The sequence below is a fragment of the Patella vulgata genome, chromosome 1 (genome assembly GCF_932274485.2).
Source record: "Patella vulgata chromosome 1, xgPatVulg1.2, whole genome shotgun sequence".
Taxonomy (NCBI): domain Eukaryota; kingdom Metazoa; phylum Mollusca; class Gastropoda; family Patellidae; genus Patella; species Patella vulgata.
Genome location: NC_065879.2, coordinates 50,730,796 through 50,748,199, shown reverse-complemented (window position 1 = coordinate 50,748,199; position 17,404 = coordinate 50,730,796). Strand labels below are relative to the sequence as shown.

General features: G+C 37.3%; 1 long non-coding RNA gene across 3 annotated transcripts in view; it reads right to left on the bottom strand.

Moving 5' to 3' along the window:
* The window catches only part of LOC130013673 (uncharacterized), a 101,189-nt gene that overhangs the window by 76,046 nt on the left and 7,739 nt on the right, over positions 1 to 17,404 (bottom strand). For all 3 annotated transcript variants that reach the window (XR_008788887.1, XR_008788888.1, XR_008788889.1), the window contains exon 3: positions 11,831 to 12,002. This is a non-coding gene — a long non-coding RNA (uncharacterized LOC130013673). The remainder of the gene's footprint in view (positions 1 to 11,830; positions 12,003 to 17,404) is intronic.

Genomic DNA, 17,404 nt, shown 5'->3' with positions numbered 1-17,404 from the left:
AGTTTTCAAAAAAATCGTCGAAATATAGGTCAGAATGACCTAAAAAAAAAATTCGATACTAGACAAGTAATTACTGATTCGTACACAAAATATGGAGTTTGTCGATCGAACCGGAAGTGCCACCATCTTTAAACGTGAAAAATCAAAAAGGCTTTTTTGCTATTTTACTTACAGACTCGGGCGTCATATTTTCGGAATCCTGGAAGGAATGCCTAAAAATCTATCGGATCAGAATTTTGATTTCGGTCACGTGATGGTCACCATTTTGAATTGAAAATGAAAAATAGAAGCAATTTGAAGGGCCGGGACTTTGGAACACAAGAACTCTCCTTCTAATTAAGCTAGAATGTTCAAACTTGGTGTAGGCGTTCACTAGGTCAATGTCATGATTGAGTTCAAAGATGAGCATTTTTTGCCTAGGGTAAGCAGAGATAAGCAAGCTGATTTGTTGATTCTTTAGGGCACGATGACATTGGTTATAATGAATGGAGGGCGATGAAACTCTTGTCAATCGAGAGGCTAATAGCTGGCCTGTTGTGTGAAATCATTGTATCATTTTTTGAAAATGTCCGGGGTAGCCGAAAAAAGGAGATCGAAATCCAAAAAGTCGTATTTTTACGATTTGGGGCATTTTTAGAGGTCGTGTAAAGTAAAATAAAGCATGCATATACATATATTATTGATATTAAATATATCATATAAAAAACTAAACAATGAATCAGCTGTCATTGACAGATTTTATATTATAAGCATGGTCAGTGGAAGGTCAGCGTATTGTCTAACTTGAACTCACTGACTCCGTAACATTATTGTGGGTATGGTATAAGCTGAATTTGATGAGATGCACATATCTCGTATGACTATTTGGTACTTACAGTGTTAGACTTTGTCGTAACGTTACGGTCTCCATTCATCAAATCGTCGTTGGGGCTATAATACGATTTTGAATCAAGTTATTTATCACTGAGGGACTCAAAATTAGGTTTGATGTAGCTATGCTCATTTTTCCTATTATTATTTTTTTTTTTTGTGTCATTTCTACAAATCGGATTTCTCAGAATCTAACCATAGGATCAATCTGAAACTTTGACCTACCCCCCCCCAAAAATGGGGTGCGAATGTTGATTAAATATATTTCCAAATCGTTTTTCGAATCCGAAATCACCGAATTTTACGAACAAATTCATTTGACCTACATTACTGTAACTTTGTAACTATTTGACCTATTTTACTAATTCTTTTTTTGAGGGGTGCCTTGAAACATTTACTTAAAATCTGCAATTTTGAATTGGAATTTGAGATCAATTTGACAACTTCTTTAATAGTTGCACGATTTTCATGAAATTTAGAATGTAAGTAGATCTTATCAATGCGACTTCAAAAATATCATTAGAAATTTTCTAAATTATCTCCCCTTGATGAAATTAAGGATCAAAGTTTTCAAAAAATTCGACGAAATATAGGTCAGATTGCCTGATTCGTACACAAAAAATTGAGTTTGTAGCTCAAACCGGAAATGCCACCATCTTGAAATGTGAAAATTACATAAGGCTTTTTTGATATTTTACTTACAGACAAGGCAATTATATTTTCCGAATCCTTGAAGGAAAGCCGAAAAACGGTAGAGAACACAATTTTGATTTCCGGCAAATGATGGACGTCATTTTCAATTCAAAATGTCGTCCATCATTTGCCGGAAATCAAAAATTTGAATTTCTCCTTTGATGTTTTTCGTGCCGACAGGGTTGTTTTCGAGTTAAGCTGGATTTAATTTCGCGCATGCGCTACGCTGGAACCAAAGGTACCATGAGTACTAAATTCCGGCGAGCAACTTTTCACGTTGGTACCTAGGTACCCTGAAAATTTCAAGGTGATACATGCATTCATTCAAGTCGTTTGTTCTTGTCACCTGCCTTTCGCCGTTAAATAAATATTGGTCACCGGGTGCAGCTGTACAACTTCAAGGACCCTGGCCTCAAGTCAATTTACGGCTTCCATGAGGGGAAAAAGTGGAATTTCGCCGTGACACCGGCACCGATTGTCCGAAAACCATGAAATTTGGACACAATACGCCCATTACCACCCCGGACTCTGTGCCTTACCCCCATTTTGATCCCATTAAAAAAAAAAGAGTTTTAGCAAAAAAACGATTTTCATAATTTAATATTGGTTTTAACCCTGTACCCAGACAAGATGTACATATTATTATAATCCCTATGAAATATTTTAATTATTTACTGCTATAATATGAATTATCACTTATTCCCCGTTAAATAAATATCGGTCACCGGGTGCAGCTGTACAACTTCAAGGACCCTGGCTTCAAGTCAATTTACGGCTTCCATGAGGGGAAAAAAGTGGAATTTCGCCGTGACACCGGCACCGATTGTCCGAAAACCATGAAATTTGGACACAATACGCCCATTACCACCCCGGACTTTGTGCCTTACTCCCATTTTGATCCGATTAAAAAAAAAGAGTTTTAGCAAAAAAACGATTTTCGGAATTTAATATTGGTTTTAATTAATTTTGAAATTGCAAATGCAAAGAGATTTTATCGCCTCTTCTGTATGTGATAGGTATTGGTACTATACACATTATCCTTAAAAGACAATTTTTTAAAATGACCGTAACGATGTATCGACACTAGAAACCGAAATCGCCTATTTTGACCTTTTTTGACTGCTGAGGCATCCTTCCGGTGGTCCAAATCTCTGGAATTTCTAGCGGTTGGCTGCGCCGCGATGATATTTATCACATAGTAAATTGAGAAAATCCTCAGATATCAAGAACAATAAAAATTCGATAAAATACGGCAATTTTTTAAGCAAAAAACCTTTGATTGTTGGGGGTGGGTTTTGAATTTATTTTGAACGTTCTCGGAATCCAACACTCTTCTATTTTTAATATGTGATAGCTAGAATCCCAAGGTACATTCTGTGCAAATTTGAAGGCAATCGGAGCACAGGAACGTTGCCTGGGCAGAGCAAATCAACCCGGTCGCGGAAATTTGTTCATTCTTTAAAGTTATTATAATATTGTGTTATGACCGCCATCTTAGATACACCGTCACTTACCAAACCACTCCGAAATATACCCCAAATCCCAAAATCGACCATAATTTCTTTTGACTTCGCGCATGCGCCGCGCTGGAACCAAAGGTACCATGACTACCAAATTCCGGCGAGGAACTTTTCACGTTGGTACCTAGGTGCCCTGAAAAATTCAAGGCGATACCTGCATTCGTTCAGGTCGTTTGTTCTTCACATGGTTCCTGCCGTTCGGCTTTTTCCGCGATTTACGGCTTCAGTAAGGGCGAAAAAAGAGGAATTTCGCCACGACACCGGCGCCGATTGTCCGAAAACCATGAAATTTGGAAAAAAAACGCCCATTACCACCCCGGACTCTGTGCCTTACTCCGATTTTGATCCGATTAAAAAAAAAAGAGTTTTAGCAAAAAACCGATTTTCGGAATTTAATATTGGTTTTAATTAATTTTGAAATTGCAAATGCAAAGAGATTTTATCGCCTCTTCCTTATGTGATAGGTATTGGTACTATACACATTATCCTTAAAAGACAATTTTTTAAAATGACCGTAACGATGTATCGACACTAGAAACCGAAATCGCCTATTTTGACCTTTTTTGACTGCTGAGGCACCCTTCCAGTGGTCCAAATCTCTGAAATTTCTAGCGGTTGGCTGCGCCGCGATGATATTTATCACATATTAAATTGAGAAAATCCTCATTTATTAAGAACAATAAAAATTCGATAAAATACGGCAATTTTTTAAGCAAAAAACCTTTGATTGTTGGGGGTGGGTTTTGAATTTATTTTGAACGTTCTCGGAATCCAACACTCTTCTATTTTTAATATGTGATAGCTAGAATCCCAAGGTACATACTGTGCAAATTTGAAGGCAATCGGAGCACAGGAACGTTGCCTGGGCAGAGCAAATCACAGGTTTCTTCGTCTTATGACCTTAAACACTGCGTATAAATTTAAAGTCAATCGGATATTAACAGCAAAAGGGGGGCGACGACAATATACGACCACCTTTCCCCCAACAACAACCATGTAATGCACTAGCTATAATGGGAATTTTTCTGGAACACAGCGAAATGGGTCTTTTAAAATGTTCACAAGTGTATCACAAGGAGGGTTTGCTTCTTCTCTATGGGACACCCGATACCACTTCTCAACGGGGAATTCAGTCACACAGCCAACACCATTTTGTATGTTTGTGTAATCTTTATTCAGTATAAATCAAGTAATACAAATAAAAAAATACTTGGATTGATGAAAACATAATTTTTGAGAGTTATTCATACATGTAGCATAATTGTTCTCATTTAAAAAATGTACATGATTACATGTTTGTCATTAACAACATTAAATAAACAATCATGTTTCTTCACCATAACAGTAACAGTATAACAATTGTATGAAATATATTTTCCTTTTTTTTTTTATTTTTAGAAAGGCCACTTCCTTGGTTTAAAATATATCATAAATTGTAGTTATCTAACATATACTTCCATGTATGTTTATCTAACAGATTACCACGTCGTCTTATCTAACATACTCTGTATTTTTCCCCATCTTGTTCATAAGGTAAATGTTATTTTTCAGATACCTGATGACATTTATACTTATTGTTTCAATAGATTCTAATAACCCCCTTTGCAGTTAATATGAAAGCTTTCATATCTGCTATGCAGATCTAGTTATTATTATTTTTTTTTTTGTGTGTTTTATCCACAAATCGGATTTCTCAGAATCTAACCATAAGCATCCGAAATCACCGAATTTTACGAACGAATGCATTTGACCTACAATGCTGTAACTTTGTGACTATTTGACCTATTTTACTAAATCTTTTTTCTTTGAGTACCTTGAGACAATTACTTCAAATCTGCAGATTCAGATTTTCGAATTTCGAAAATTCGTCGCAGTGATTTCGAACCCGTATTTATAACCAATTTGACCATTTCTTTAATAGTTGTACGATTTTCATGAAATTTAGCATGTACGTAGATCTTACCGATGCGACTTCAAAAATTTGAATAGAAATTTGCTAAATTATCTCCCCTTTATGAAATTAAGGATCAAAATTTTTAAAAAAATCATCGAAATATAGGTCAGAATGACCTAAAAAGAAAATTTCGATACTAGACAAGTAATTACTGATTCATATACAAAATATGGAGTTTGTCGATCGAACCGGAAATGCCACCATCTTGAAACGTGAAAAGTCTTAATAACTTTTGCGATATTGCTCTTACAGACATGGGAGTTATATTTTTTGAATCCCTGAAGGAATGCCTAAAAAAACGTTCAGAGCAGAATTTTGATTTAGGTCAACTGATGGCCGCCATTTTGAAGTGAATATGAAAAATAGCGTCTCCTATTTCTGAAATTAATACATTTCGGGATAGCCGGGATACGGGTCGAATGTTTGGTATTTGAATATTTCAAAAATGTGAATTTCGCCTTTGATGTTTTCCGTGCCGACAAGGTTGCTTTGAGTTTAGCTGGTTTTGACTTCGCGCATGCGCTACGCTGGAACCAAAGGTAACATAAGTACCAAATTCCGTCGAGGAACATTTCAAGTTGGTACCTAGGTACCCTAAAAATTTCAAGGTGATACATGCATTCGTTCAAGTCGTTTGTTCTTGGCACGGCTCCAGGTCTTCTTTTTTTTAAGTCAATTTACGGCTTCTATAAGGGGAAAAAGGTGGATTTTCGTCGCGACACCGGCACCGATTGTCCGAAAACCATGAAATTTGGACACAATACGCCCATTACCACCCCGGACTCTGTGCTTTACTCCCATTTTGATCCCATTAAAAAAAAAGAGTTTTAGCAAAAAACCGATTTTCGGAATTTAATATTGGTTTTAATTAATTTTGAAATTGCAAATGCAAAGAGATTTTATAGCCTCTCCCGTATGTGATAGGTATTAGTACTATACACATTATCCTTAAAAGACAATTTTTTAAAATGGCCGCAACGATGTATCGACACTAGAAACCGAAATCGCCTATTTTGACATTTTTTGACTGCTGAGACATTCTTCCGGTGGTCCAAATCTCTGGAATTTCTAGCGGTTGGCTGCGCCGCGATGATATTTATCACATATTAAAAGGAGAAAATGCTCAGATATCAAGAACAATAAAAATTCGATAAAATACGGCAATTTTTTAAGCAAAAAAACTTTGATCGGTGGGGGTGGGTTTCGAATTTATTTTTCAACGTTCTCGAAATTCCAGACTCTTCTATTTTTAATATGTGATAGCTTGAATCCCAAGGTACATCCCGTGCAAATTTGAAGGCAATCGGCCCAACGGAACGTTGCCTGGGCAGAGCAAATCAACCCCGGTAGCGAAAATTTGCTAATTCTTCAACGCTTATTATAATAGATCAATCCGGGTCCCCGATCCACCGTCACATACCAAACCACTCCGAAATATACCCCAGATCCCCAAATCACGCTGGTACCTAGGTGCCCTGAGAAATTCAAGGCGATACCTGCATTCGTTCAGGTCGTTTGTTGTTCATACGGTTCCTGTCGTTCGGCTTTTTCCGCCATTTACGGCTTCAGTAAGTGCGAAAAAAGTGGAATATCGCCACGACACCGGCACCGATTGTCCGAAAACCATGAAATTTGGACACAATACGCCCATTGCCACCCCGGACCTTGTGCCTTACTCCCATTTTGATCCGATTAAAAAAAAGAGTTTTAGCAAAAAAAAATAGAAGATTTTCGGTCAACTGATGGTCTCCATTTGGAATTGAATATGAAGAACAGTGAAAAATCCACATGAACAGACGTGAAAAACACACACAATAGGCTGTAATATGTTCAATGCGTCTCTTATTTCTGAAATTAATGCATTTCAGGATAGCTCGAGATCAAGATCGATTTTTTGGTGTTTGAAAATTTTCAAAATTTCGTATTTCGCCTTTGACCTTTTACGTGCCGACAAAGTTGTTAACGGGACAATTTATGCCTTTAATTTTCAAAATTTACAAATTTAACCTAAATATTCGAACAGCTAAGGTCAATCTGATTCAAACAATGTTAGTTCCGTTCAAAGTTATTTCATTTATTTTTTTGATATTTTCCTGCCCCTTTTTAGTTCTTTCCCGCCATTTTCGTTTCATGTTCTCGTCCGTCCCGTTTTTAAACGGCTTGATCCATTTTTCTGAAACTTCTGGAACGGAAAGTCATTCCGATTACAGCAATCCAACTCTCAGTTATTTCCCTTTAGTTTTCAGATTATTTTGTTGCCCGGGTGCAATGTTTCTCACTATATTTAGACTTGTAACTTCGCGACTTTTTCACCGATTTTGATAATAATTTTTTGTTCATTTTTCTTCTAAGATACTTGATATAATCCATGTCACGTGACGATGAATATGAAAGCTTTCATATCTGCATGGGACAGTAGCAGATCTAGTTATTATTTTCTTTATTGGGGGAAGCTAGATCTCAGCAACTATAAGAGATTGAGGTCTGAAGTTTGGTTTTCTCTAGGGAAAATGGATGGTGGTTAGTGCGTAAATGTAAAACCAAATTTGTGCGCATAGCGGAAATGCATCAAATCTTTAACGTGCACGCAAATTGAAAATCGGCTACAATTCTGCTAATTCCCAACCAATTTTTCTCATATTTACATTTTTCGATAGTTGGAGACATTTCGGAGCAGATAGCAGTTCAAAAACGTCGAATTTAGATACTTTCTTGGAATTTTTAAATTCTGATTACAGTTTTGGATAGCTGGCGTCGATCCGATTCCAACGATATAAATATTTTTCTGCAAAGTTAACTTTGATTTTTCACTTTTTTTCGCATTTTAGTCAAAACGTAGAGATCGTATTCATTTTAAACGGCCTCAACGATTTTTCTGAAACTTCAGGAATATTAAGGCGAAGGAACAAACTAGTGTTTAAAGTAAAAATGAAAATTGTCTAATCACCGGCTGTAGTCAAGAAAGGTATCCAAAGTTTGACAAAATTCAGAAAAATGGGTGCCTGTGCGGAAATTATTTATTGTTCGGTTGTATAAAACAAAGTTCATATGCTCTGTTGTCTCAATTGTCATTTTTTTTGTTACCGATAGTGTTATCTGTCGGCACCGGAAGTGGCATAATTTTACCAAAAACTACAATTTTGACAGTTAGGTACCATTTTTCAAAAGCAAATATTATTTTTTTTAAAACTGATATAACTAAAAGAGTGTGCCCTTTAAAGGCGCAAAAAACGCTGAGCTTAGTTTTTTTTAATTTCGATTTCATTTTCGAGCAAATTCGATTTAGAGGTGAAAAAAGGTCTAAAATTAACCTATTTACAGCCCATTCAGGCTTTTCAAATTTCACAATATATCTACGTAACTTTTATAACCTTGTAGCTATAATCCATACGAAGAAAATGTATGTTAAAATTAGTTTGTAATATAAGCAGTTGCCTAGAAATGGGCAATTTTGTATAAGTCCCCGTTTTCGTTATTTTGCCTGTAAATAGTCAATTATTATTGGATTTTTATAAAAAAAAAAGACATAAAGGATTTTTCTGAAACTTCAGGAATATGAAGTAGAAGAATGAAACTAGTCATTAAAGTAAAAATGAAAATTTTCTATTCACCGGAAGTGGTAAAAAAGTGCCCAAACTTGGACAAAATTCAGAAAAATGGGTACCTGTGCGGAAAATGCGATGTACGCTCTAACTCATTACTCAAACTACAGCAAAAAAGCGGGACCGTAAACCCCATTTTATATATTCTTACAACAGCAACGCACTTCGGGATTAACTTAGAAATGGTTCCACTACTGATGTCTTCCGCCTTACTCCTGCCACAGTAGTGGCTTGTCCTACGGAGTTCCTTTCCGCAAGTTTTTTTTAGTCAAATGACTACAAAAAGGTTACTGGCCTATGTATAGCTCCCTTAATTTACACATAAACTGACCTAAAACTGCACTGCACATATAATAAACCAATTCCCATTGAAATAAGGGTGAAGCCGTACCGCATAATTATATGATTTGATGAAACCCAACTGCTACCTGAAGTTTCTCGCCTATTGAAGTTATAATATCCGCCGGTGTCATGGCGGCTCGCACATTATAAGAATCATTGCTTTAAAAATGTAGAACGCATTAACACAAAGAAAAACTGATCGGTAACTAGTTTAGTGGTCCAGTCTTCACTATAATTTGTGATAGAATTACTTATTTAAAAAAAAATGAATGATGTAAGAATAAAAATGGTTGGAGTGCCCAAGTTTAGATTTGTCGTTGATTTCATAAAGATGTTAGGATATAGAACGTTAAATACTGTGTGATTCAACATGGCGGACGAGGGGTTTAGTATGATATAAGTACGAAATACATGTACATGTAGTACCAAATGGTTTATATGTATGAGAGTCAAGGTTTGGACTAAATGTCTTGGGGAAGTAGGAGGCGACTAGTATGTGCCTCTCTTTAGTGGACCGATGTGAGATTGCCCATTGTATTAACTGGACGGGTAGGCCTATTCACCTTCGGTTATGAGTCAATGTCAAATAAGCGGCTTCTTATCAACACGATCGGCTCTGGGCCGGTTTAATTCTACGTACCTCTCGTAGCTGAGAGAAGAAAGATTTTTTTAGCCGAGAGAATATCTTCCGTCAAAGTGATTGTTGATTCATAGATTCTAATAACCCCTTTTGCAGTTTATATGAAAGCTTTGATATCTGCTATGCAGATCTAGTTCTTCTTCTTTTTTTTTTGGGGGGGGGAGCCTATTTCTCAGTAACTATAAGAGGTAGAGGTCTGAAGTTTGGTTTTCTCTCGGGAAACTGGGTGGTGGTTAGTTGATAAATGTAAAACGAAATTTGTGCGCATAGCGGAAATGCCTCAAATCTTTAACGTGCACGCAAATTGAAAATCGACCACATTTCTGCTAATTATCAACCGATGTTTCTCATATTTAAATTTTTGGATAACTGGAGACATTTCTTAGCTGATAGTAGTTCACAAACGTCGAATTTAGAAACTTTGTTGCTTTCATTTTTTGGCCGAAAATTGGAAAATTTTCAAAATTTTCTAAAATTGTTATTTTTTGGAATTTTGAAATTCTGATTACATTTTGTGATAGCTAACATCAATCCGATTCCAGCGATATAAGTTTTGTTTTGAAATTCGGATTTTGATTTTGGTCGATTTTTGTCGATTTTTAATCAAAATTCAATAACTCTAAAACGGCTTCAACGATTTTTCTGAAACTTCAGTATTATGAAGTTTAAGGACAAAACTAGTGCTTAAACTATAAATGAAAATCCTCTAATCTCCGGAAGTGGTCAAGAAAGGTATCCAAACTTTGACAAAATTGTGAAAAATGGGTGCCTGTGCGGAAAATGCGTAGTATCAATGGTGTTCTTGTCGATTAGTTAAAGTTTTACATCGTTTAATAGCCAATTGAATTGTCTATCGGGTGGTACTAAAGCGGCATGTTTCTATCGAACATTTAAAAAGTTATGTGACTTTGAAAAGTAACGTTTTTTACGATTTCGAGCAACCTTGGACGCATGTTTCTCGGAAACGCCCACAACGATTTTTTAAAAATTTTCTCAATCGAGAGGCTAATGGGTTGGCTGTTGTGTGAAACTACTGTATCATTTTTTGAAATGTCATGGGTAGCCTAAAAACAGAGATCGAAAATCGAAAACGTCGTATTTTTACGATTTGGAGCATTTTTAGAGGTCTATTTCTCGAAAAGTCAATATAATATTTTTTGGGAACTTCTTCTACAGAGAGTCCTATCAGTAGTGTTTTATATAAAACCATTGTACAACAGTTCCAAATTTCAGGAGTAGCAGAACAAAGGGATCGAACATTGAACACAGCACCTTTCATTGTTAAGCGAAACATAAGGGGGGGATACAATCTGTACGTTTTGTCAACGTATAGAGCCTATTCAAGAGTGCTTTTATCAGTGATGATATTTGAACTGAAATTATTTCAACTATGAGTGTTTTCTTCTATCCAAAATATGGGTTTAGTGACCCTGTAACAGAAATAGTTGATTGCTGTGTGTAATAATTAGTCTTTGAATTAATATTGTTGCTTCTTTGTCAAAATTATCTTATACCGGTAATCATATGGACAGAAATCGACGGCTCGCGCTGTTTATAAGAAAGTCCAATCTACAGCAATGTTGAATCGTGAGAAACTTTACTTAGTTTTAAGTGTGAGAAAATTAAAAACAATAGGCCTACATGTACAAAGACATATAGTAGTTACAAAACCTTAAAAGTCCGTGTTAACATACAATACTAATAGGCCTATCTTTAATACTGGACCTGTAAGTCAATAAAGGGCGGGGAGGGGGGTACCCACTTCCCAAATATCATACCCATGAATTAGTGTGACAAAGGCACGTTGGAACACCACAGGGTAAGTTGGAACAGTGTTCCAACGTGCCCTACGGCTCATGTTCCAACTAACCCTAGTGGAGTTGTACTAGCAAATCCAATGATGACGTAATCAAAACAAACACTAAACTCAAACAATTTGTCTCGTAAAAGCTGCATTAAAAGACAATTCTGTCGATATAATTTTTTTTAGTATTGATCAATTAGGTGCGGAGATATTAGGAAAAGTCTATACCTACAAAATTTAGCAAACTCACCTCTAATTTCGTTGTTCTTCGATAAATACTGGAGTTTTCTGACAAATTGAACGAACGTTCATATATAATGGCGTCGTTGACGTACGGTACCCGGGTATAAGTATGCGCGCGGTACGGCCATAATTGCCTGAACTAGGCCCATTGTTCCAACTTACCTGCGTTCCAACTAGCCCGGCTCTGCCCTAGACTCTATCAATAACTTGTCATTTAAATTTAATTATCATCTGATCAGGACCTATCAGTATCATTGATTCAGTCTAGAGAATAACCCTTGGGTATTTCGTAGTGACTAATAGTATGTTTATTCTACATGAAGAATGATAATATCTGAAATGAACAATATTAAAACTACATGAGTACGGTTACATGATGATAATGAAATACAGAAAAGTGGCACTTAGAATGTATGATTAGGCACATTACTGATGCGTATAAGATAACAATTACCGCAAAGAAAGTTCAAAGGCAGAGATGCCTGTTTGTTTGTATCTTCCATTTTGTTCACTAAGCAGATAACTCTAATTTAATGTCAAAGGATTGAGACCACTAATTATAATAATTCTCTACAGTCATTGACTGATTGAGTCTAGGCCTATATGTATGGTGAACATATTCTAATATTCTGGTGTTCAGATATATTGGTAAGTAGAACGAAGTCTTGTGATGTTGAAATATATTAAAAATATCTCGGAGGTTTGTCTTGCGCCAATCATGGCCCAATGGGCAATCGAAATTTACCCATGTTTTCCCTATTTCTGAAATAAAATCGTTATTTCAGAAATAGAAAATTTCTACTTCATGTCATGACATAGATAGAATTAAAAGTGCACCATTGTCATTGTATTTCCCAAAGTAAAGCGATAATTGCATATTTTCTAAGAAAGTCAAAACATAATTATTTCTGTATCTATTACTTAATAGGTTTTCAAATTACTACTACCTACACAATCATATGAATCATTCTAGCACTTAAAAAAACATTCACATAAAATTTGAAATAATTTCTAATCGCGGACGGTATTTGGAAATTGTCACTCGGAACACTACGGTTTTTCTGAACTAGAGAAAAAGACCTCTAAACATGCTCGTACAGCGGCGCTAGTCTTCTTTTATATAGAATTCCAACCGCCAAGGGATCTTTTACGGTCACACCAATGTGTACACGGGACTTTGGAATCGCGTTCATGTCCGCTACTCAAATATGTAACTGGTTCAAAAATTGATCGAATATTCAATGAAATATCACCAATTTTCTGGTTTTGTGCACGTTAAAGATTTGACGTCACTAATAAAAATTTATTATTAATTACAGATAGAGTCCATCCTCAAAGAACGTCATGCCTTTTGTCACAGATGCAATATTCGATACTACTGTACGATACTTCTGCAACCGCTAAACAAATTGGACTTTCTTATAAACAGCGCGAGCCGTCGATTTCTGTCCATATGATTACCGGTATAAGATAATTTTGACAAAGAAGCAACAATATTAATTCAAAGACTAATTATTACACACAGCAATCAACTATTTCTGTTACAGGGTCACTAAACCCATATTTTGGATAGAAGAAAACACTCATAGTTGAAATAATTTCAGTTCAAATATCATCACTGATAAAAGCACTCTTGAATAGGCTCTATACGTTGACAAAACGTACAGATTGTATCCCCCCCTTATGTTTCGCTTAACAATGAAAGGTGCTGTGTTCAATGTTCGATCCCTTTGTTCTGCTACTCCTGAAATTTGGAACTGTTGTACAATGGTTTTATATAAAACACTACTGATAGGACTCTCTGTAGAAGAAGTTCCCAAAAAATATTATATTGACTTTTCGAGAAATAGACCTCTAAAAATGCTCCAAATCGTAAAAATACGACGTTTTCGATTTTCGATCTCTGTTTTTAGGCTACCCATGACATTTCAAAAAATGATACAGTAGTTTCACACAACAGCCAACCCATTAGCCTCTCGATTGAGAAAATTTTTAAAAAATCGTTGTGGGCGTTTCCGAGAAACATGCGTCCAAGGTTGCTCGAAATCGTAAAAAACGTTACTTTTCAAAGTCACATAACTTTTTAAATGTTCGATAGAAACATGCCGCTTTAGTACCACCCGATAGACAATTCAATTGGCTATTAAACGATGTAAAACTTTAACTAATCGACAAGAACACCATTGATACTACGCATTTTCCGCACAGGCACCCATTTTTCACAATTTTGTCAAAGTTTGGATACCTTTCTTGACCACTTCCGGAGATTAGAGGATTTTCATTTATAGTTTAAGCACTAGTTTTGTCCTTAAACTTCATAATACTGAAGTTTCAGAAAAATCGTTGAAGCCGTTTTAGAGTTATTGAATTTTGATTAAAAATCGACAAAAATCGACCAAAATCAAAATCCGAATTTCAAAACAAAACTTATATCGCTGGAATCGGATTGATGTTAGCTATCACAAAATGTAATCAGAATTTCAAAATTCCAAAAAATAACAATTTTAGAAAATTTTGAAAATTTTCCAATTTTCGGCCAAAAAATGAAAGCAACAAAGTTTCTAAATTCGACGTTTGTGAACTACTATCAGCTAAGAAATGTCTCCAGTTATCCAAAAATTTAAATATGAGAAACATCGGTTGATAATTAGCAGAAATGTGGTCGATTTTCAATTTGCGTGCACGTTAAAGATTTGAGGCATTTCCGCTATGCGCACAAATTTCGTTTTACATTTATCAACTAACCACCACCCAGTTTCCCGAGAGAAAACCAAACTTCAGACCTCTACCTCTTATAGTTACTGAGAAATAGGCTCCCCCCCCCCAAAAAAAAAGAAGAAGAACTAGATCTGCATAGCAGATATCAAAGCTTTCATATAAACTGCAAAAGGGGTTATTAGAATCTATGAATCAACAATCACTTTGACGGAAGATATTCTCTCGGCTAAAAAAATCTTTCTTCTCTCAGCTACGAGAGGTACGTAGAATTAAACCGGCCCAGAGCCGATCGTGTTGATAAGAAGCCGCTTATTTGACATTGACTCATAACCGAAGGTGAATAGGCCTACCCGTCCAGTTAATACAATGGGCAATCTCACATCGGTCCACTGAACGATTTGGTTAGTCGGCGAAAGAATACTCAGGCTCCACTGGGATGGTTTGGCGTGATGCAAAGTTTGAAAGTCACGAACGTTCCGCGCGAAGCCATCGGCAATCAAGAACGGTGGAACGTGTTGTCCACGCCAACCGCACGGACTCCCGTTCCGCCGTGACGCCCGAGAAAGAAGAAAATCTCAAGTACGGATACCCCTACTACGAGTACACCTACTGGGCAAATCAGATCTACGAGTACACCTACCAGACGAGCCCAATGGCTCCCCTTGCAAAAACTATAAATAGCCTGATCACATGGAAACCGGCTGAAACATGGAACGAAAGCTGAAGAAAGTCTATTACGACCCGAAACACCCGGCCGCTTTTGGTGGAGCCCTGGGTCTCCACAAAGCTACCGGTGTGCCCTTGGACAAAGTCAAAACATGGTTGAAACAACAAAGGCCGTACACCTTGCACAAACCACTGAAAAAGAAATTCTCTCGGACTCCCACGGTGGTGGCCGGCATAGATCATCAGTGGCAAGCTGATTTGAGCGATATGTCGGCCTTGGCCAAACAGAATGAGGGATACAGGTACTTGCTGTGTGTCATCGACGTGTTTTCCAAGTACGCTTGGGTGTTGCCACTCAAAAACAAGACGGGAGATAGTTTGGTGGACGCCTTTCGTCGAATCTTTCAAAGTCGACAACCCCAGCGACTTCAGACAGACAAAGGCACCGAATTCCTCAATCGAAAAATGCAAGCTTACCTAAAAAAGAAAAAAATTCATTTTTTCGTGACACACAACATCGAAACCAAAGCCAGTGTGGTGGAACGATTTCAGCAGACACTGAAAGAGCGCATGTGGCGATACTCTACTCATCGATAAACACAACGGTACATTGACGTGCTAGACGAATTGGTTCGGGCTTACAATGCCAGACGACATCGGACCATCGGTATGGCACCCCAAGACGTTTGTCCCGAACACGAATGGATGTTGACAACACCTCCACGTCCCCTCAAAAAGAAAAAGAGAACAATGGACGTCGGTACGACCGTACGTTTGGCTCTGCCGAAACACTGTGCCTTCGACAAAGGTTACTGGCCAAACTGGACTCTGGAAACGTTTACAAGCTGTTGGACGAAAGAGGCGAACCCATACAAGGCACCTTCTATCCCGAAGAATTGCAAGCGGTTCAAGTCAACGACGACGAGATCTTTCCCACCGAAAGAGTACTCGAAAGAAAAAAAGACAAAGTGTTGGTGAAATGGTTAGGTTATCCGGCGAGTTTTAATTCGTGGATCGACAGGACCAGTCTCCAAAACGTATAAATAGGAGTGAGAGACGCCCACCTCAGTCCCTGTGCGCGAGACGAATTGCAGAATTTGTTCAGCGTACCCGACGGCCATACACAAAGTGACCAATATCAGAAAGTATCCGTTGACACCCGACTTGAACCACGACGGACCCATCGAATTTCATATTTCCAATCACACCAGCGATTACATGGATTTGGCCAACATGACGCTGCACCTGGCCCTGAAGGTGACCAAGAACGACGGGAGTGACCTGGATGCGGACAGTCAAGTCGCACCCGTTAACAATCTGTTTCATTCGTTGTTCAAAGACGTCAAATTACGCCTGGGAACAGATGCCGAAACCTTGGTCACCACTTCTCTGCCAAACTATCAGTACCGGGCTTACTTGGAGAATTTGTTGAGTTTCGGTAAGGGAGCCAAGAGCCATTACCTGTCGAAACAAGTCCTGTGGGAAAAAGACACCGCCTGTCAGTTCGATTCCACGAGATCCGTCGCCACCACGGTGGACGGTGTACGACAGGCGCCGAATAACAAAGGATTGGAACGCACGTGCAGGCGGTCATCCAGTGCACACACGTGCAATGTCACGCACCTGCAAGGGGTCATTCAGTGCTAGGTCACGTGAGGTCAAGGTCATATGCACACGCATGCGCACAACGTGCGTCCCTCTACAGGCCCCATAACTACTATGTCTTTCTTGCCGGGTATTCTAGTGGCCCAGAACAGCATCAACGATGCCGTTAATCGCCCAACAGTCATTTACTTCGTTCCGAAAATCATCAATGAATTGTTGTAAATCAGTTAAACGTGCCATTTCGTTAGGATTTCGTGTCGCTGGAGTCGTTTTCAATCAAATATTGACACAATGGCCAGTCATTGAAAGGATGGCTTTCATTGGTTGATTTAATACAGATATTATTTCCTAGCTAGTGATTGGTGGACATAATACACATATTAAATCGATTTTATATGGATAATTAAAACAGTTCTCCCATTGGTTGATTTAATACAGATATTATTTCCTAGCTAGTAATTGGTGGACTTAATACACATATTAAATGGATTAAATATGGATAATAAAAACAATGCTTCCATTGGTTGATTTAATACACATATTAAATCGATTTAATATAGACATTAAATGTGGACTTAATACACATATTAAATGGAATTAATATAGATATTAAAAACGATGCTCTCATTGGTTGACTTAATACACATATTAAATCAATTTAATATAAACAGTAGATGTCGAATTAATATGTATATTAAATCATCTTTCTGTCCACATCCGCCAGCCATATACGTCATGAAGTGTGCA